The sequence below is a fragment of the Protopterus annectens genome, chromosome 2.part2, assembly GCF_019279795.1.
Source record: "Protopterus annectens isolate FY-2018-M chromosome 2.part2, PAN1.0, whole genome shotgun sequence".
NCBI lineage: Eukaryota > Metazoa > Chordata > Ceratodontiformes > Protopteridae > Protopterus > Protopterus annectens.
Window position 1 is genome coordinate 341,667,058 of NC_056730.1, and position 22,119 is coordinate 341,689,176.

The window sequence follows — 22,119 nt, forward strand, 5'->3', positions numbered from 1 at the left end:
AAAAGTGTATTGTCATCCCCTTTGGTAAAAACTCTGTACCCATGAACTACCACATAGCTGGTAGTCTACTTCACACCAAAAATGTGATAAGAGACCTTGGGACACAGGTGGATAGTAGTCTCTCCTTTGATAATCACATCGCCACAGTGGTCAGAAAATCCTTCTACGTGGCTCACCTCATCACAAAAGGTTTCTCATCCAGAAAAAAAAGGTCATTGTTCCCCTGTACTCATCACTCATTAAACCCATTATAGAGTACAATGCCCCTTTTGGTATATACCTCACAAGACATCTACAACAACTGGAAAGGCCACAGAAATACCTCACAAAGAGGATTACTAGCCTCAAACAGATGCCCTACGCAGACCGTCTCAAAAAACTCCAGCTTTACCCTGTCGCATATTGCCTACTCAGAGGCGATCTCTGCCTAACATACAAAGCTATGTCAACCCCAGAGCTGTTGGACATGCTCCACTTAAAGAAATCCCAATCCCTCCAAGCTACATGCTCTAGGGACCGAAGCCTTGTCACCACAATAAACAGAACATGCTGGAGGGATAGATTCTTGTCCCAGAGACTTCCCATACTCTGGAACAGACTACCTATCTATGTCAAACAGAGCTCCTCATTAGCACTCTTCAAGAAAAATCTTGATGATTGGATGGGAAATAGGAAATTCACCCCAGGGATCACTTCTGTGGCTCTGCTCGACAGGGGCACAGGAAATTAATTTTCTTGGGTGGCAAAAGCCAGGGTACATTTTTGGCTAGGCTTATATAGGCCCTAGGGCAAATAGCCTAGTACCTACCTATGAAACTATGAACCTGTAATTGTACTTAGATATGTTACTAATACACATAACTCCATATAAAATGCAGAAGAAGTCACTTCTGAGCACATTATGCATGCTGCAAAGAGCACTTCTGGCTAACATCAAAGATTGAAACAATACCAATTTCATGCACTTTAAGCATACTTTGACTTAGCAAAGGGGTTCATTCCTGTCATGCTATTAGAAACCCTTGGAGAAATTAAAAAAAAGTGCTTTATTTGTCATCTTGTAAGAATATAATCACAAACTCCATGTAAGAAGATTACCATTCTGTCTACAGGCTCTGCATAATGACTTTAAAACTACTGTGAATTTTCTATCATTTAGGTAGGACTGAATTTTTGAAGATCTCATGGTATTCCTAGGCATTCCTTTTCCATAGCTTAAGAAGATGTGCCCCTTGGCTGAAGTCGATGACTAAGGTACATTACTAGATCTTCTGGTCTCTTGAACAGATATTGTTAAGTACATTCTCTAGTCCACAGTCTAAAGCATCTTTCTGTACTTTAAACTTCTACATATAATCATGACTAGCTAGTACTAGAGATCCAGTCAAGACCTCCTTGAGATTCTAGAAAAATTGCTCACAAGGTGGTGTTCAGATAATCTTATCTAAACTTTTTGGATAAGGTGTCTCAGGGGATTGTTATGGTTTTCAGTGAGGCACAAACTTTCCTTAATACCCTACTATGATAAGGAATGTTCTTGCCACCTTCTTTAGTAGCAGGGTAGGCCATACCTAAATAGCCCCTACTTTTGCAGGTTCAGGATAAGTTTTGCCACCATCCACCTGATGATCAAGATAATTTGCTTCTTCCTTTCCTATCCAACATCAGTTTGCCATAATAGTTAACTCAGCCCTGTTTAGTACGGCCAGTTTATTTCTGACATACCACTCATGTTCCTGCTAGGGCTAACAAAAATTTACAGTATTGTTCATGCAAGCTACAGCATACTTTATAACATTTACTAGGATACAGTCTACCAGACATTGGAAAGTTCTGTGGGCATTCGTCTTCCAAAGGGTATTTAGGCTAATCCACATATCCTTTATTATCAGGTGTTCCTTTCCTTATAAAGAGGGATTATTTGTTCAAATCCCCTGTCTTGAATCAATCAACTAATTTGGCTGCTACTGTGCTATCTCCACAGGTGCAATAGCATCTAGGTGACCCTCTCACATAAAATGCTGGTCTTTGAGCACCATATGCCACTACTTATACCACTACTCAAATATACCTACCCGACATATGCTAAGGCTGTTAAAAAGTTACTTCCTAAACCTCCTAGAACTAGAAAGACAAAGTCTTAGCAGATATCTATTAACACAACACTACCATCCACTCCCATCATAATGAGTCACCAGGCCACAGACTGTAAATCATTCACTACCACTAAGTTAATGAGTACCAGGGGAACTCTCATTGACTGGTGACTCTATGGTCAGGAACACTGACTATATGTGTATGAGGCTGTATCGGGACAGGGTGACAGTTTGTTGTCTCTCTAGCATCAGGATCCATGATGTTATGAGAGCTTTTCAGTCCCTCACATGAGGTAAACATGAATATTACTGGGCTATTCTTAGCCCATGTTGGTGTGAATCACTTGCTGAACTCAAGCCAGAGGGACAATTTAACTAAGTAGTTAGTATCATTCTGTGGGGATCCAGTATGTGTTGACCTAGGATGAGACTGCAGACAGACAACATGCTATGCAAGGGATGGTCTGTTTATCTTGTTCCATGGCTTTTATTTAGTGGCCAAAATCACTGCTATCTCACCATCATGCTTGTTTTAGGCAGAGTCTGGCTACTGGACATCCCAACCAAGTAGGTATAATTACAGTAAATTCCAGTTCTGTCTATATCAAGGCTGCTGCTTTAAGGTTCTGGAAGTCTCTCCTGCAAGCTGAACACATTCATGTCTGTGCTGCAACCGAGACTTGGTTTCATTGTAAAGATAGCATTCCATCTTTATCTATGTTTATGCATTTACCTGAGACAAACTGTGGGAGCACTTCCATATTTCTCAGGAGCCATATTGGCTCTAGACACATTGCCAAAGATTCACAAATTGAACTCATTTAAACTCCAACTTACCATAAACTAAACAAATTATTAATTGACAGCCAGCTGAAGGAACCTCCCATTTCCCCAAGAGACAATTACAGATTCTCAAATGTTCTCAAGTATTCATAACAAAAGTAATTTTATTAAGTATGACTTTAACTATTCATCAATAGATTTGTCAACCTATTCCTCAAAAGTTGGTTTTGTCCAAAGGTTTCTGCACTTAATAAATGATAATTTCATAGTAAAAATAGTAAATCATTCCAGATCTTGACCTTACCAACATATATACTATCTTCATCCCTGGTTAAATCCAACTACAAATCAGTGGTGACCTTTTATTTTACAGTTTCAGACACCAATATAATGAACTATTCAGAATTTCTGGACTTCAAATAAACAAGACTACTATGATAAGCGGTCTAATTTACTTGTAATATCACCATTCCCCATACACTCTTGGCTGTTACTTATACGATAGAATTCTGCTCCTAATGACAAAAGTATATAGAGCTTGCAGTCCCCACTAGAAACAAATATAATGGGACATTTAAAAACAAATCAGCTTTGTGGTTCGCAAGTATAAAAAATCTCAATAGCAAAAAGGAGCATCAAAATTGTTTTAAGAAAATCTAAATCTACCCAGAGGAAAGACTCTATCAAAAAGATCAGCAAGGAACAAAAAAAATTACATTTAGGAAGATCAAGGCAAAACATGAAAGAAAACTACCATATGAAGTCAAGGATAGCTGTAACTCCTTTAATTACATCAGAAAATTAAAAAATAACACATGTTCTGAACTAATACAACATGGCATCACCAGCTCAGAGCCTATAGACATAGCAAATGTTGCCAATACATTTAGTGCCAACTTTACCCCAGAAAAAAATCACCAAACTTTTATGAACTCCTGAGTCTCACTGAAGTATGGAGTAGAGTATGGTGATGCCCCTTTTTAAGGAGCATAAAATAGACCATGGTAGCTATAAACCCACCAGCCTCACTAGTTTAACTTGCAAAACCCTGGAATGCACCACATCTGACTTCATTAATTATGATATCAAAAACCTCATACAGCTAGACCATCAACAGTTTGATTTTGTTATGTGAGGGTCATGCCTACTTAATTTAGTTAACTTCTTTGAAAAGTCACTGAGACAGTGTAGACTGGACATTCAGTCCACACAGTGTATTTGGATCTGACCAAGGCATTAGACATCATCTCCCATGCTGGTATTGTAAATAAACTAAGAGAAATAAATATAGACTCTTATGTGGCAAGGTGGATAGTAAACTGACTGAAAGATAGAACCCTTATAGTTAAGGTAGTAGGTGACACCTCGGACTCTGCTACACTTTGCTGTGAAGGTAAGGTTAGTTTGATTTTATTTTTTGTATTTTGTATTACTTTATTGCCTTTCTGTATTTTGAATACTGTGGTTTGTTTTATTTACCTTGTGTTTTACTTGCATTCTGCTTTAATAGCATATTAAAACTTCAAAAGAGACCACGGCTCTCTCTCTCTCTCTTCTGAGTCAGGCAGAAATTAGAACTGAGTCAGGCAGAAATTAGAACTGGTCGATTAAGGACTCATTCATAAGATAGAAGAGGTCACTTAAGGTTACTCATTTGTTAACTGAGGGGGTGGAGCTAGGAACTAAACCTTTTATTTAAGGGGTAAAATAAAACATTTCAGAGCTTTGCCAGAAAGGCTCATCCAGACTCTGCTACACTTTGCTGTGAAGGAAAGGTTAGTTTGGTTTTATTTTTTGTATTTTGTATTACTTTATTGCCTTTCTATATTTTGAATACTGTGGTTTATTTTCTTTACCTCGTATTTTACTTGCATTCTGCTTTAACAGCATATTAAAACTTCAAAAGAGACCACAGCTCTCTTCTCTTTTGAGTCAGGCAGAAATTAGAACGAGGAGTCAGGAAGAAATTAGAACTAATCAATTAAGGACTCATCATAAGATAGTAGAGGTCACTTAAGGTTAATCATTTGTTAACTGAGGGGGTGGAGCTAGGAACTAAACCTTCTATTTAAGGGGTAAAAAGCAAGCTCAGATGCTCATAAGCCTAGTACTTATTATACAGCAGGAACTTCTCATTGTTACATTTGTTAATGCCTGTTATGTACTTCACAGATAAAGATTCTAGTTGTCTACTGATGTACTATGTTCTTCATCTGTAAATATGTTGTAAGTAATTTCTAGGTTAAATTGTTAATCGCTATGTAATCCAGTGTAACTACTGTCTGTTTATTTTACTGTGGAGCTTTTCTCCCCGGGCCTCCGTTGAAAATGGACCCACGTCCAGTCGGACACTCCCAGTCAACAAATTTAAATAAATAAAAATAAATAAAATAAAAATTTCAGAGCTTTACCTGAAAGGCTCATCCAGACTCTGCTACATTTGCTGTGAAGGAAAGGTTACTTTGTTTTTATTTGTTTGTATTTTGTATTACTTTATTGCCTTTCTATATTTTGAATACTGTGGTTTGTTTTCTTTACCTTGTGTTTTACTTGCGTTCTGCTTTAACAGCATATTAAAACTTCAAAAGAGACCACAGCTCTCTCTCTTCTGAGTCAGGCAGAAATTAGAACTGAGTCAGGCAGAAATTAGAACTGATCAATTAAGGACTCATTCATAAGATAGAAGAGGTCACTTAAGGTTAATCATTTGTTAACTGGGGGGGGTGGAGCTAGGAAGTAAACCTTTTATTTAAGGGGTAAAATAAAACATTTCAGAGCTTTTCCAGAAAGGCTCATCCAGACTCTGCTACACTTTGCTGTGAAGGAAAGGTTAGTTTGCTTTTATTTTTTTGTATTTTGTATTACTTTATTGTCTTTCTATATTTTGAATACTGTGGTTTGTTTTCTTTACCTTGTGTTTTACTTGCATTCTGCTTTAACAGCATATTAAAACTTCAAAAGAGACCACAGCTCTCTCTCTTCTGAGTCAGGCAGAAATTAGAACTGATCAATTAAGGACTCATTCATAAGATAGAAGAGGTCACTTAAGGTTAATCATTTGTTAACTGAGGTGGTGGAGCTAGGAACTAAACCTTCTATTTAAGGGGTAAAATAAAACATTTCACAGCTTTACCAGAAAGGCTCATCCATACTCTGCTACACTTTGTTGTGAAGGAAAGGTTAGTTTACTTTTATTTGTTGTATTTTGTATTACTTTATTGCGTTTCTATATTTTGAATACTGTGGTTTGTTTTCTTTACCTTGTGTTTTATTTGCATTCTGCTTTAACAGCATATTAAAACTTCAAAAGAGACCACAGCTCTCTCTCTTCTGAGTCAGGCAGAAATTAGAACTGAGTCAGGCAGAAATTAGAACTGATCAATTAAGGACTCATTCATAAGATAGAAGAGGTCACTTAAGGTTAATCATTTGTTAACTGGGGGGTGGAGCTAGGAACTAAACCTTCTATTTAAGGTGTAAAATAAAACATTTCAGAGCCTTACCAGAAAGGCTCTTCCAGACTATGCTACACTTTGCTGTGAATGAAAGGTTAGTTTGCTTTTATTTTTTGTATTTTGTATTACTTTATTGTATTTCTATATTTTGAATAATGTGGTCTGTTTTCTTTACCTTTTGTTTTACTTGCATTCTGCTTTAACAGCATATTAAAACTTCAAAAGAGACCACAGCTCTCTCTCTTCTGAGTCAGGCAGAATTTTTTTTCCCACCCTCCCACCCAGTTACAGTTGTCTTGTTAAATACCACTGTCTTTCTAGTTGCCTGCCTCTTATGTTAATCTGACCATATATCTCATTTCCTCTCTACTTTCACTGGCTTGTGTGAGTAATCACAAAATCATAATTTTTGAAATCTCTCCCCTTCAACTATTTAAATTTATTGGTCATCCTACTGTATTCCATAGTACCAGAATACAAAAGTGACCACCACTTTCAACCCATCTTGCTGTTTTAAAAATAGTAACTCTCCACTAAACCTTAACTTTTTAAACAGGTAAAACTTAAGTTACCTGCTTTCACATCTAAATTCTCTAGTGCACACTGCAGTGTGCATTTTTTTTTTATCTTACCTTTAAGCATCCTTATGACTAGCAATTTCTCTAATACCTGCTGGAAAGCACCAGGAAGCCTTAAACTGATATACGCACTCAACTCTCCCTGTTAATAAGGAGAAATTAATAGTAGGCACTAAACAGCCTATAATTGCAAAGTACCTTGCTAAGGTAAGGGAAAACAGCTCCTGTACTTTACAAAAAAGCACCAAACCAGGCATGTCCAAGGGTCAGCTTCCAGTGATGTCTCCTGTCCACCTGGTGAATCTGGGCATACTGGGGCAATGCAGCAATTGCCTCATGTACACAGACAACCCTCTTCTCCTACCACCCAACACTACAACCTGTGAGAGATGCACTTACATAGCCAAAATGGAAGCAAAGCTATCTCCACCCAAGATTGTGCTAGACAGTCAAGAGGAGAAGGTTAACACCCACACTACACCTCAAGCAACAAATAGCCCTTCTAATCCCACACCACCAACACCCACATATAGCAACACTAAATTCACATATGCAGAGGCCCTTAACTGTAACCTGCCCAAGCAACAAGGACCTCTGAAGCTGAAACGCAAACAAACACCAGTCACAACCAAAGTGTCACATAGTTCACAACACCAGTGTGCCACCCAGCAACAGCCCCTAAGGCAAGACAATGTACCTAACACTTTAGTCATAGGTGACTCTATAGTCAGGCACACTGATGTCCCTCTCACCAGGTTGAACAAGGTGAAAATTACAGTCAACTGCCTGTCAGGTGCCAGGATCCACCACATAACGCATGCACTCAAGTCACTCCACAACAAGTACAAATATGACTCTGTCATTGTCCATGTTGGAGTGAATGACTTGAGACGTACCTCCCTGGACTACATGAAAAGAGACATGGAAGAGTTCTCTGATCATGTGGCCCAGACAGATATGACCCTAGCCCTGAGTAGCATCCTGCCTTCACCCAGAATGATACCACAATATAAGTACAAAATGATTGACTTCAACAATTGGCTAAGCTTCTGGTGTCATTCAAAGGGGATCCAGTATCTGTCTGCCTGGGATGTCATGACTGACAAACCACGATGCTTTGCTAGAGATGGTCTGCACCTGTCGCCCCTGGGATTCAGGTTACTGGCTAAGGCTCTTGCCACCCCTATAGTGCCTTTTTTAGGCAAAGTTCAAAGGACAAAACCACCACCGTAACAGGTAAAAGCATGCAAAATCTGAAGGTAATGCTACTCAATGCTAGAAGTCTAAACCTCAAAATGCACTCTCTTGAGGCACTCCTAAAAATGGAGAACATCAATATCTGTGCAGTAACTGAGACCTGGTTCAAGGCTCCAGAGAGCACCCCTGCAATACCAGGCTGCAACTCTTACCACACTTTTCTGCCACCAAACCAGGACCGAAACACTAAAGGTGGAGGAGTGTCAATATTCACCAAGGATATTCACACCACCAGGCTAGTTGCACAACACAATGCGTCTGAAATTCTCCAGGTGCAACTAACACTAGGTAAGACTGCAATCCAAATTGTAGCTTGCTACAGATCCCCCACCATACCCCAAGATTCTTGCTACACCTTTCTAAACATACTGGAAAATATTAAGATAGAACCAAACACCCTGATACTGGATGATTTTAACCACCCTGCCATTAACTGGGAAAACTACTCATGTACCAACGCCTTTGCCCAACAGTTCTTGGAATTCATAAGTTCCAATGCCCTGGATCAACTAATCCATAGTCCCACCAGGGGCTCCAATATCCTAGACCTGGTCATTACCAACATGGGAAATCGATGCTCCACACCTATGGTCACCCCCTCATTAGTCAGGTCTGACCATACGCTAATCACCCTTAACATCCACATCCCACCCCCACCCCCCAGTAAGGAAACCTCCATAAAAAAGTTTTCCAAAGCCAACTTCATGCTACTCAAGTCAGAAGTGACAAACTTCATGACACCCATGCAGATGGGAACTGAAAGTTCAACTGCTGAATCCTACACTAAGGCACTGTACGAGCACATCCACTCATGCATGAATTGTGCCATCCCAAATAGAACCAAGATGCTTTCATCCAAAAAAAGGAAGCCAATCTGGTGGTCCCCTGACATAAACAAACTTTACAACAAAAGGAAGAAACTGTTGCAGAAAAGGGAAAAATCCCAGGATGCAAAAAACTCCCTTACCAGCCTCAGTAAGAAACTGAGATCCCTCATAAAATCCTCCAAAGCTAGTTATGAAAATAAAATTGCCAAAGATTCCAAAGACAACCACAAGGCATTCTATAACTATGTCAAGAATCTAAATGGCAATGCGCAGATCTGCTCTGAGCTAAAACAGAATGGCGTTAAATATACTGATCCCAAGGATATTACAAATATCCTGGCAGATCTATTCAGTGCCAACTTCACCCCCTTTCACCCCCCTAAATGGCCCATCCCAATACCGGAAGATTGCCAAATTCCAGTAATAACGGCCACACAGGTAAAAAACGCACTCTCCAAAGCTAAGAATACAGCATCCATGGGACCAGATGACATCCCGGGCTGTGTACTACATGAACTACAATATGAACTGGCACCTCACCTAAGTGTCATCTTTAATCATAGCCTCACCTCAGGTTTCGTGCCACTGAGTGGTGCAGAGCTACAGTTATCCCACTCCACAAGGGGGGATCCACCTTGGATCCCGGAAACTGCCATCCCATCAGTCTGACAAGCCTTATCTGCAAGGCCATGGAGGCCAGTGGAATTTATAAACAAAGACATTGGCAACCTTCAAACACTGGACCCCACCCAGTTTGGGTTCGTGAAGGGCCAATCTTGTCTCCTGAACCTGATTGACTTCTTTGAATCAGTCTCCAGAGCCATGGACAAGGGTAAGGTGGTCCATACAGCCTATCTAGACCTTGCCAAGGCCTTTGACACCATCCCCCACTCTGGAATCACAGATAAACTTACTAAGCTGGGCATTAATCCCTACGTCACCCAATGGGTTGCTAACTGGCTTACTGATGGAACCCACACTGTAAAAGTAGCCGACTCCAAATCCAGCTCCAGACAAGTGACAAGTGGAGTACCTAAGGGTTCAGTCCTGGGACCTCTCTTGTTTGGCATCTACTTCTCTGAAGTATAGGCCAACACTAAGGGACTCTAGCTAACAAAGTTCACAGATGACTGCAAACTGGGAGCCATTATTGAATCCCCAAATGATGTGGATACTCTACAAAAGGGCCTTACAGAAACAGATGTTTGGTGCCAGAGCCATGGGCTCAAGCTCAATGCCAAGAAATATATAGTTATCCCCTTTGGGAAAAAACATGTATCCATGAATTACCATATAGGTGGCAGTATACTAAACACCAAAAGTGTGATAAGAGACTTAGGGACACAGGTGGACAGTGGTCTCACCTTCAATAACCATATTGCCACAACAGTCAGGAAATCCTTCTATGTGGCACACCTCATCACTAAGGGCTTTTCATCCAGAAAAAAGGAGGTAATTGTCCCACTGTACTCATCCCTCATTAGACCCATTATAGAATACAAGACATCTGCAACAACTGGAATGGCCACAGAAATACCTCACTAAAAGAACCACAGGCCTAAAGCAGATGTCCTATGCTGACCACCTTAAAAAACTCCAGCTATACTCTGTCGCATATCATCTACTCAGAGGCGATCTCTGCTTAACATACAAGGCCATGTGAAACCCAGAGCTGTTGGACATGCTATACTTAAAGAATTCCCAATCCCTCAGAGCCACATGCTCCAGGGATCTAAACCTTGTCATCACAATAAACAAAACATGCTGGAGGGATAGGTTCCTGACCCAGAGACTCCCCAGACTCTGGAGTAGAGTCAAAAGGAACCTTGATGATTGGATGGGAGAAAGGAAATTCACCCCAGGGATCACGTCAGTCGCCCTGCTAAACAAGGGTCCTGGGAAGTAAATAGTGTGGGAAGAAATAGCCAGGGAATTGTTATGGCTAGACTTGTATAGGCTCTAGGGCTGATAGCCTAGTACCAACCTATGAACCTAAGAACATTAATTGTGTACCTCAGGCTTCAATGCAGTCATGTCTCATGTTTTGCCATATATGTCTCCACCCTCTAGAATGTAAACCTAGATATATGATTAGCTAAGTCTATCAATGACTGTAGGCTGGGTATTACTGTCCAATCACCCAGGGTAAGGAATCTCTACAGCAAGAAATAAACTTCACAAATCAGTGGAGTACTGTAAAATTCTCATCTACCACTTACAGCATAGCCAGAAACTCACTCCAAACAGGCAATGTTGTCAGGGATCTTTGTTCCTTGGTTGACAACTCCCACCCTTTGGCCACCATGTGGCATCAATAGTCAGGAAATTTTACTATCTAGCATAACTGATTTTACAGGCATCTCACCCAGGTCATAAAAGCTATCATTCCACCATATCCAGCTTATGCCAATTATACAGTGCATGTATCTATCCAGACAAATCGCACAGCTAAAGAGACCCCGATGTTCCCAGATTAGAGGTCTAAAGGCCCTTGGCTACCAAGACAGACAGGAGGCCCTGCCCCCTACACTTGTTCTCATTATGGACTTCTATGTGGAAATCTGTCTTGCATTCTGTGCCATTAAGGACACAATCCTCACTGAATTCATGCAGCTCCACAAGATAATCAGCTCCACAAACACTAGCACTAAAGATGCAAATCTCCAGCAATGTACACATACACTCCCCTGCAGGGGGGCTATTACTTTACATTTACCCCATCTCTGGAACAAAATGCCTTTACATTTTAAACATACACTCTTGCATACTTCAAGATGAATCTTGAAGACTGAATGGGCATCCATAAATACATTCCTGCTCTGCTCTTCTTTCCTTTTGTAGAAGTAGGAGGTATTTTATGGGGGTGGACACTGGCAAGGTGCACATGGTCTCTCTGAGTTACCCGCTTTATAATTAGTATGATCCTATGATTTATTTCATGGGGTTATGGAGTACTTATTTCAACTCCATTAAGTGAACCATTCTTGTAATGTATACAATTTGTTGTCTTAAACTTGTTTCACCCTATTTCATTTGCTTTTTTTTTTCTTTGCATATTTCAACTTGTGGTGCATTGAATTTTACTTCACTTTCATTGACTGCTTGGTTATTACCAAAATATTTCACTTTCTTGGATAAATGTCTTCTCAAAGAGGTGGTAATTAAATGCTTTTGAAGATTTTTATAAATGTTATTACAGAATTGTAAAACAGATGTTTGGAATGGTACTCTGCATAAAGACAGCTTTCTATACATACCCTTGCACTGAATTAACTTTTCTTGGATCACATGAGGCAGAAATTGTCAGCTCCTAATAAATCAGCATTACAAGAAAGATGTAAATTCTTTAGTAGGAATTCAAAACTACATTATTTGTTTTGCAGCCTTGCCGATGACAACCAACCAAACTGTTAAAATTCAACTCTCATTGCAAAACTATAGAAGAAACTTTGCATAATGTTTTCTTAGATTATTTTCCTATTTGGACTATTGTTGAACATTATTATAATATTCTGGTCTGTATAAAATCAACATTACTGTTGATTATGACTACTGCACCTTTCAGTTTCAGTAATAACATGGAAGTATTATGCATTTTATAGAACATTTGGCATATGCATGGTGCTGCCTTGTTATATAATGATGATAGAGCTTTCCAAGATATTTTAACCAACCTTCCTTGTACTATTTCATGATATCTAAAGTCATGGCTGCAAGGTGTTGGAGTTTTATTTTTTCCTATTTTCTTTATATTTTGATTTTTTTATGAAAAAAATTTTACTTTTTTAAAAACTGCCAAAAATGTTTTGTATCAACCCGAGTTATACCATCTCACTTAAGTGGGACTCGGGAGTGTGGCTTGAAATTTGTAGTGTAATGCCTCATCTGTAATATAAGTCACACCTCAGGAATGTCGTAAGAACCTAAAATTGCACTGCAGTGCCAGCACTGGAACATGACTCTAAGCACCTGGTATGAGGCTAAAACCTGCAGCCTTTTGATGATTCTGATATCAAAGATAAGTATGCTATCCAATGAGCCACTGACACTGAATGAGCCACTGACACTGAATGAGCCACTGATAGTGAATGAGCCACTTACACTGAATTTGTCACTAACACTGAATGATCCACTGACAGTGAATGAATCACTGACACTGAATGAGCCACCAACACTGAATGAGCCACTGACATTGAATGAGCCACTGACAGTGAATGAGCCACCGGCATTGAATTAGCCACCGACACTGAATAAGCCACCAACACTGAATGAGCCACTGACACTGAATGAGCCACTGACACTGAATGAGGAGGGTGAACTTTGCTTTACATGCTATTTTTTTCCTGTTTCAAGAAACATTCTAGCTGCAGTAATAGGGAATAACTGTGAGCTCAGCTTTTAATCATCACACATTATCTTATTTATGGTAACAATGAAAAATATGGATATCTATTTCCTAATATTTGCACAACAGTACAGTACATGGTTTTACAATATAGACACAAACTGGTCTGCTTTCTGTGCTTAGTCTGATTGTCCTCTATGTACCCTTCTGAAATTTTGCTGGATTCTTTTGTTTCCTCCCTCATTTAAATGAGACAAGAGTAGATGAACTGATGATGATTAAAGTTTAATTAGTTGAGTGTGTGTGTGTGTGTGTTTGTGTGTAAATTTGTCAGAATTTGTTTCATGCAATCTCAGCCAGGATTCTTTCCTGCTTAAAGGTTGTTGCTTGCTGGGATTGCCACTGATTACCTGTGACCGCAGATTGGATAAGCCATTAGAGAGAATTAATGAATTAAATGATAATTAGATAGATGGTTTAGTATTTCTGGGTGAGAAGTAAGAGCAGCTACTTAAACAGCAATGTTAATAATTAAAAAACAGCAGATTTAAATGTGGAATTTTCTTACAGATTCATCCAGTATGAGTGGATTCTTTTGAGGATGTATAGCTTTTATTAGTCAAAAAAATGAGTGCATCTAAATTGTACAGAAAGCAATGTTTCCCATATTTTTTAATCTAAATCGTTTCCATTTTAGAAAGTTAATAATGTCACTTCATTATGCAGAGTTCATCAGAACAAAAAAGACTGCATGGCTCAGGATGTCTGCTGAATAAAGTTTAAACATTAAATAGAATCTAAGTACAAAGACTGTATACAAATTAAAACACAGAGATGGGATATAAAAAGCTTGTCAACTAAAAGGAGGCAGATACAGTAAACAGAACATGAAAGGATAAAGACAGCTAGACAAATAGTTGAAAATGAAGATATGGCTAAGATATATATAGCACTTAAACTTTTTGGCAGTGAATGCTTTTCTATTTTTCTGTTATCTGCAGTGACTGGCATATCTTACTTTGAAATAAAGTCCTTCATAAATGTCAATCTTAGCTGCCTTGTTTTTCATATGAAAAAGAAGAACATTTGAAAGATAAATTATCCATTTGAATTCAGGTTATTTGTACAGAAAATAAAAGATGAATTAGCCATTTTAATTCAGGTTATTTATACATAAAACAAACATGACAAGGATGTTAGTTAGGCCCTTTACCAGCTGATACACATAAATGTGGATGCTGCAATAGATATTAAAATATATATTCAAAAGAGATGTTAATGATTAATAGGAAAGAGTTTAAGGTCAAAACTGCTTTATCATGTGTGCTGTACAACTGATTTTCTGCATAACATATAGCTATGAATGTTACTATTCAAGAGAAAACTGTGAAGGCCATAAACAAAGCATACCAGAATAAAAAAAGGGACTGTGATAAGTATAAATCAACAGCGTTGTGACATTACATTCTAATAGCATATATAATTATGACTTACTTTTATATTTATTTTATTTATTTATTTTTATTTTACATTTGTTGACAGGGATAGTTCGACTGGATGCATGTCCATTTCCAGGGGAGGCCTGGGAAGAAAAGCTCGAAAGGTATATGAATAAAGGTTTTTGATACAACTGATAAAAATCAAAACATGAATGTTAATAGAATGCCATAAAAAAAGTGAAACATTGCTTCATTGTGAAACTGATAATCTTAGATCCACAGAGATGACTAGAGCTACGTCATGAAGAGTGCCTTGATAAGCTTTTTATAACTGGTACACGTGGCTATACAGTTTTATGGTTTTGGCCTATTAATGACAAATATTTATCTTGTAAGTTAATAAAACAGGAATTATTCCGAAGCATTATCTTCCATTAGAATGCATTTGTAGCACAGGCACCAGAGTTTTCATTTTGTGACTGGAAAATATTTCAGTTTATGAATTCTCATTGACATGTCTGCTGCTAAAATAGTTTGATGTTCTTTTTGACTTTCTGGGCACATGAAAGCAATCTTAAAAAAATCACTTGTAAGATATTCCTGCCTGGATCTTGATCAGATGGATAGCTAAAGATCAATATGAATTGTTACCTGGAGAGTGGACATACACTGGGTGAATAAATCTCACTCACTGCTATAAAAGGGTATGTGTTGAGAAGGAATATGGTCAGATCCATTTAAACTGCAAGCCAGTTTGTATGTGAGGGACATCTGGCCTTAATGGTATATAGTAAACATGTTCTGGTAATAGTTAGCACCTGACACACTCAGGTAAACCTTGCACTGTACAACAGCAGATCAAAGTTAAAATTTCTGTCGCCCCAGGATATGACCCTCTTGCAAGTGAGCCCAGTGCCTTCCTGGTTTAATTTCTCTAAATGCTTGAGTTCTTTACATACCTTGATGGGAATGGACCTCATTCCTAAGTCAGGGCATAATTTCCACGGTACTATCAAAAAGAGTATATTGGCATAATCTTCCAAACAGAAATAATTTTGAACAAGACAATTTTCTGTCATTTCCCCTCTATGTCTGTCCTATAGGCCTTGAGCTCATTAATATCTGATAAAGCAGAGTCCAAACCACAGCCTGTGAGAGCTGACCACTGGCAACTATCATCTAGAATGTCAAGGAGGAGTTTTTTCTGCTTCTTATGTCCCTTTTTTAATGTGTCTCCAGGAGGTAGTGGTCTCATCCTAGGGGCCTGAGTGGCATCATTTTACAGACTGATGTTGCCCATGTTCTGGGATGTACCCTAATTGTCCTTAGACATTGGAACTAAACTCTGTTGCCATCATCTTAACAGCCTATTTAATCCAGGACATATTTTAGGAAAATATTTCTTCTTCAGCCTTAACCCTACACTCTGATGGCTAATATGAGCACCAGTGACCCTGTGGTACTGTAAGGGTCTCCTGTGCCCCTATGTTGGTGCATGTGCACACCTACCTCCACACATACAGACAAATACTATAGCCACAGCCAAGAGAGCATCAAGACCACTTCCTACTGGTCAATGTCTGCAGAGATCTGACAGGTAGCTCTGCTGTCTGTGCAAGCTCCAGTAGAAATATCTAGCAATTCCTTCAATTAACTGTTTCTCTTTCTCTATATATTTATATGAGTATGAAGCAGAATTTCTTGTTGCCTTCAGTTTTGAATTTTGGAAGATGATTTCTTGTTTCCACAGTTAAGTAATTCTGATGGAAAGGGAATCTTAAATAAGGTAATATACTCTAACCAGGAATACTATATTCAAGAACTGCTAATGTGTATACAGCAGAGTTTGATTCCATTTTAAACTGAAATGCATTCCCACAGTAGGAAATTGTACAATCGTATATACATTTTCACACAATTCATTTAAATATGACATATTTATTAACTACAATGCAGCTTCTTTTACCTTTATCCTTTAATGAACTGATTATATTTTCTTTTAATTCCATACATCTTTAGTACAACTTAATTCATTTCTCTTGAATTCTCCATCTGAAAGAACACTCAGATTTCTTGCAGATTATTGCACTTTTTTACAGCAACACTCTAGAACATTTAGTGGAAATCCAGCTATAGTAATGATAAATGTCATACTCCCCCCAGCACTATAATTCTTACCACTGCTATTTTTCTTAGCACTCTTGAAGCAATGCTGATTCTTAATAATAATCTACCTTGGTAAAAACAGTACATCGGCATCTGGATATTATTCTTCTGACTTACTTTTAGCAATCCTCACTCGGTTCAGGTCCTCAGTGCATGCTTCCACACACTGGCTTTCACAAACATTGGGGTGTGACTCACTCTCCTCTCCTCCCATCCCAGTTCCCTAGCCACACAGAATCTGTACTTTTAATCTCTCATATGCCCCCTACAGACTACTACCTTTTATCCATCTTCTGCCTTGCCATTATTGCATTCTACCATATCCTAACCCCTAAGTTAATACATTTAATTTCAGACATGCTATTAATTACATAAATGTACCCATTATTTCACAATATCTTCAAATAATAAATATTTTTATTTCATAAACACAAGTATCTGACATCCATGCATTATATATCATATATACATATAGTTACAGTTCAACTGCATTATTAGATTGCTGGTAGTTTATTTGACTGCTAGTTCAGAATGTGGATTGTTGTTTGGAGTGGGAATGTGTCTGTGTGAGTATAGGCATGTTAGGGTTAGAGTAAGGTCAAGCAAGGGGATAGCATTAGTGTTGTGCATGTTTGCTGTACATGAGTGTGTGTGTGTGTGTGTGTGTGTGTGTGTGTGTGTGTGTGTGTGTGTGTGTGTGTGTGTGTTTGTGTTTGTGTGTGTGTGTGTGTGTGTATGTGAGTGAGACACTAAGTTTGTTTTGTTTATTGGTGGTGTTACACAAAGGCTTTTTCTTAGTTAAGGTGCAGGGTAAGAGTTAGGGTCAGGAGCAGTGTTAGGGAATTGTTAAGGTTAGGGTTAGGGTTAGCGTGCATTAGTAGGGAGGGCAGACGGTTGTCTTATCAAGCTTCCTTGATCTTTCCAAAGCTATTGATACTGCCTCTCATTCAATCCTATACTTCATACTCTTCAGTCCCTAGGCATCTCCACTGCTTCTCTAAACTGGTCTCAACAACCACACAAAAGCAGTTAAATGGCACTTCTCCTTCTGCATTTTTACCAGTATCAACCGGAGTACCACAAGAGTCCATCTGTGGACATTTATCATTAAACAATTTCACTAATAACATTACTTTTGCCTCTGCTCATGCTATATTAATGCAATACATATACAATGCTTCACTCTCCTCACTACAAACTGTCACCCAAGGATCAACTACTCCTAAGCCCCAAGAAAAACTAAAATAATGTTATTTACTCCTGCATAGACTAAAATCCCAACTTTACTGTATTTCCCTGTCAAAACATACAGCTAGAAAGACTCTCACAAGGCAATCTACCAGGAGTCATCATAGATAACTAACTTAAATTTGACACGCATATTGAAAACATTGGGAAAAATAGGTATTTTTTACACAGCCTTCATTCTCCTTACTTCACAGTCTTGCACAGTCTCACAGAACAACCACTATATTTTACCTCCTACTAAGTCACTTCTATGTTTCCTGTCCTTTACAAATATAGACTCATCATCAATTCAAAAATTAGAACAATGCTACAAAAATCTGCCAAATTTGCTGCCGAACTACCAATTCAACTCACCACTGCACAGCCCTCAAAAACTATACTGGCTGGATTTCTCAAAATACCTCAGCTTTAAACAGTTAAAATCAAACCATAGAATGCTCTTCTTTCCAATAAATGACCTTCCCTCGTGCCACTACTACAATGGTACACTCCCACAAGACCCCTTCACTTAGTAGATATAAACCTTTTTGAAGTAAGTTAAAAATATTCAGTGCTTCTTTACTTTAGAGCTTGGACAGTATGAATTGTAAGTTGCACTGTATCTATGGAAATGGGTGGGGGTACTTCTTGATATTTATTTAATTTCTAAGGACTAGGTCTCAGAGAGTTGCCCTTAAACTGACCACCTCATTCCCATCTCACTTGGATTGTCTATGACACATACCTGACTGTTTTTGATTGGATCAGAAAATTTCACTCTTACAAATAGGCAATAAACTTCCTGATATGTAAAACTAAATATTCATGTTGAATTAGGCAGAGTCATGGAAAATAGAGGATGTGGTGCTACAGCATTGATATTTAGATAATCCTCTGACAATCTCAAGTATTTGCCAAGGAAGAAGTAAATTGATGCCTAGAGTACAACTGTAGATTTTGGGAATCAAATAAGGCAACAGTTGTGTATGCTTTGCATTACCTGCATAAGTTAATATGTAGCTACTAGGCTTGTAGTCCAGTGGACTATTTGCCAAGGAAGAAGTAAACTGATGCTTTCAGTACAATTGAAGACTCTGGGAATCACATGGCACAGTAAGTTGCACTACAGTCGTATATGGTATGCACTGCTTCACAGGTTCATAGGAGTTACTAGGCTTATAGTCCAGGGGCACATTGAGTAGTCTAACCCAAATTCTCATTTGCCCCCAAGCAGTGTCTCATTAAAAGTGATTTACCCAAGGTCACACAAGTGAGATCTGAGGAACTCAGAACCTATACCAAAGGGATTACAGCTCACAGCTTTAACCCTTGTTGCTAAATGCAGAATGTTACCTAGACAGAATGATCCCTTCTTATCTTCTGAATCCATATTTAGGCAATATCTTTGTGAAAGCATTTGGCAATTTATTTGATTTAAGATACACATCTGGATTTTTTGATCTGCACCTAGCTACACTGCAACTGTGTGATGGTTAGACATCTCATTTAGACAGAGCAACCTTCTCCTTCACAGCTTTCAGAAGCACATTTGAAGATATTTTCTCTCACTTCTAACTCTGGTCTGTAATCATATGTCCATACTGTATAGCTTTTGGAGTCATATTGCCATTTTTTTTCTCAAATTCCTACACTGAAAATCATTTTGAGACATTCTAATTTGATAGTACTAGCATTTAGAAAGTACCCCTAATGTGAGGTCTTTTCCCTATTTTTTGCTTTGTCCCTAACTATAGAGGTAAAAGCTGAGAGCTATGCCTTCAGTTGATGAATCTTTTCTTATCTTTAACAAAAGAGGAAAATATATCATAACAATAACAAAAAAAAAGAAGTCCAAACATTTTACCACCATACCTCTCAACTGTCCAGATTTTCGCAGAATGTCCAACTTTTTAACTCATATTTGTGGTCTGTTATTCATAACATTTGTATTTTCTGGCAAATCAGTGAGGACTGAATTCTTTAAACAATGACAGACATTTGCATTTCAGGCTTCATATCCTTCAGAAAATGCATGATAATACAACCTTTTATTCTAGCAACTTTCTAAGTTTATAAGAACAATATTTAAAATGCGTCCCTGTTTTGGGGTCTTTGTCCCCCAATTATTTTTGGCTGTGTCCACATTTCTTGTGGTAAGAGGTTGAGAGGTATTTTATCACAGAAATGATACGTCAGACAGCTACACTAGAAATGTAAAAAAAAACATCACATTTTAAACATTAATTTCAGCAAATGTCAATAGTTCTACAAATGTAACATTTCATGCTCATACTTTCAACAGGCTATTTATGGACCATGACCACCTGAAATATGGCACTGAATTAGTCGAACTTGGGTTCAAAATGCAATTTGTGAAATATATGCAAAATGACATTTGCATACAGAAATGCATAATGGCACAGCAGTTTGGCAGAAGGGGCACCCCAAAATGACTTCCCTGAAAATGTCATATGTAAGCACTACATAGTTAAATGGTTATAACCACATACGACCATTAGATACCATGGGTACATTAAAAACACATTTTAAAACACAGATAATTATCATATAAAAATAGAGCTGGTCCTTTTTATAAGGCACTTTCTCATTTCAGACTGTTTTGCTGAGTTAGTTCCCCAGAAATGGGACATCCTTTTGTGGAGGGAGTGCTGTGCCTCCTGCCCTCTATCCTTTACTTAAATATACAAATTCCAATGTTAGGGGAGCTAACTCAATGAAATGTTCTTTTAATGAGCTGTATCCCAAAGAAGTGCACTGCACCCATACAGACTACTAAAAACAAAATTTAAACTGAAATAATACATGGATGAGTAGAGTACTTCAGGGGTGTGCATGGTACAGATATTACTGCACACACAGGAATTTTAAGACACTTGCACTTCAAGTCTTACCTCATAACACCTTTGTGTGTACAGTAATATCTGTACCATGTACACTCCCTTGTGCTTCATTGTATATACAGTCTACTAATACCAATAATATTAACAAAACTATAGTACTAAAATAACAATGTGACGTGGTTATGCCCCTTCATACCTCTCAACCTCTTAGCACAAGAAATCTGGACAAAGCCTAACATAATGGGAGGACAAAGGCCCAAAAATAGGGACACATTTTAAATATTGCTCTTATAAACTTAGAAAGTTGCTATAATAACGCAATCTGTGTTGGAATGCATTTTCTGAAGGATGGGAAGTCTGAAACTCAAATGCATGTCATTATTTAGTGACTTTAATCATTAGATCATTCCAGTGATTGGTCAGAAAAACACAATTTTTATGAGGAACAAACCAAAAACATGAGGCAAAAATCTGGACATTGTGTGAAAATCTGGGCAGTTGAGAAGTGTGCGCCTCTTATACTTGTAGGGACTTTAGTGACCATTTTAGTTCAGTACTTCCTTGTTACTAGTTTGCATGAGCAAAAGTTAAGGATGAGGTGGTTGTTGAACTGAATTTAATAATGAATGACAAACTTACACTTGATAACACCTTTGCAAATCATAGCATAATCCACAAAACTTTTTGGAAAGAATGTAACAATCTGTTTCAATCTTTACACATAACCCAGTACTGAAAGATGTGCTGTTCACAGAACATTATAGATTATGAAAATATTCATAGAAATTCAGTAAATAAATGAGTTATGTGTGTGTGTGTGTGTGTGTGTGTGTGTGTGTGTGTATATCCATATTCCTGCAGATAACAGATGAATATGGAAACATAAAACACATAATATTGATCATCATAATCTACACAAATAACAGCTACGAACACATATTGCAAATAAAAAGATATGTATAGGCAGTCATATAGGCATTCTTCTTGGCTTAAACAAATGGGAATGTAATAAGGATGTTCACTTTATTAAAAGGAACGTAGTGAGGAAGTTATATATGTGATACTATTCCCACATATACCGGTAG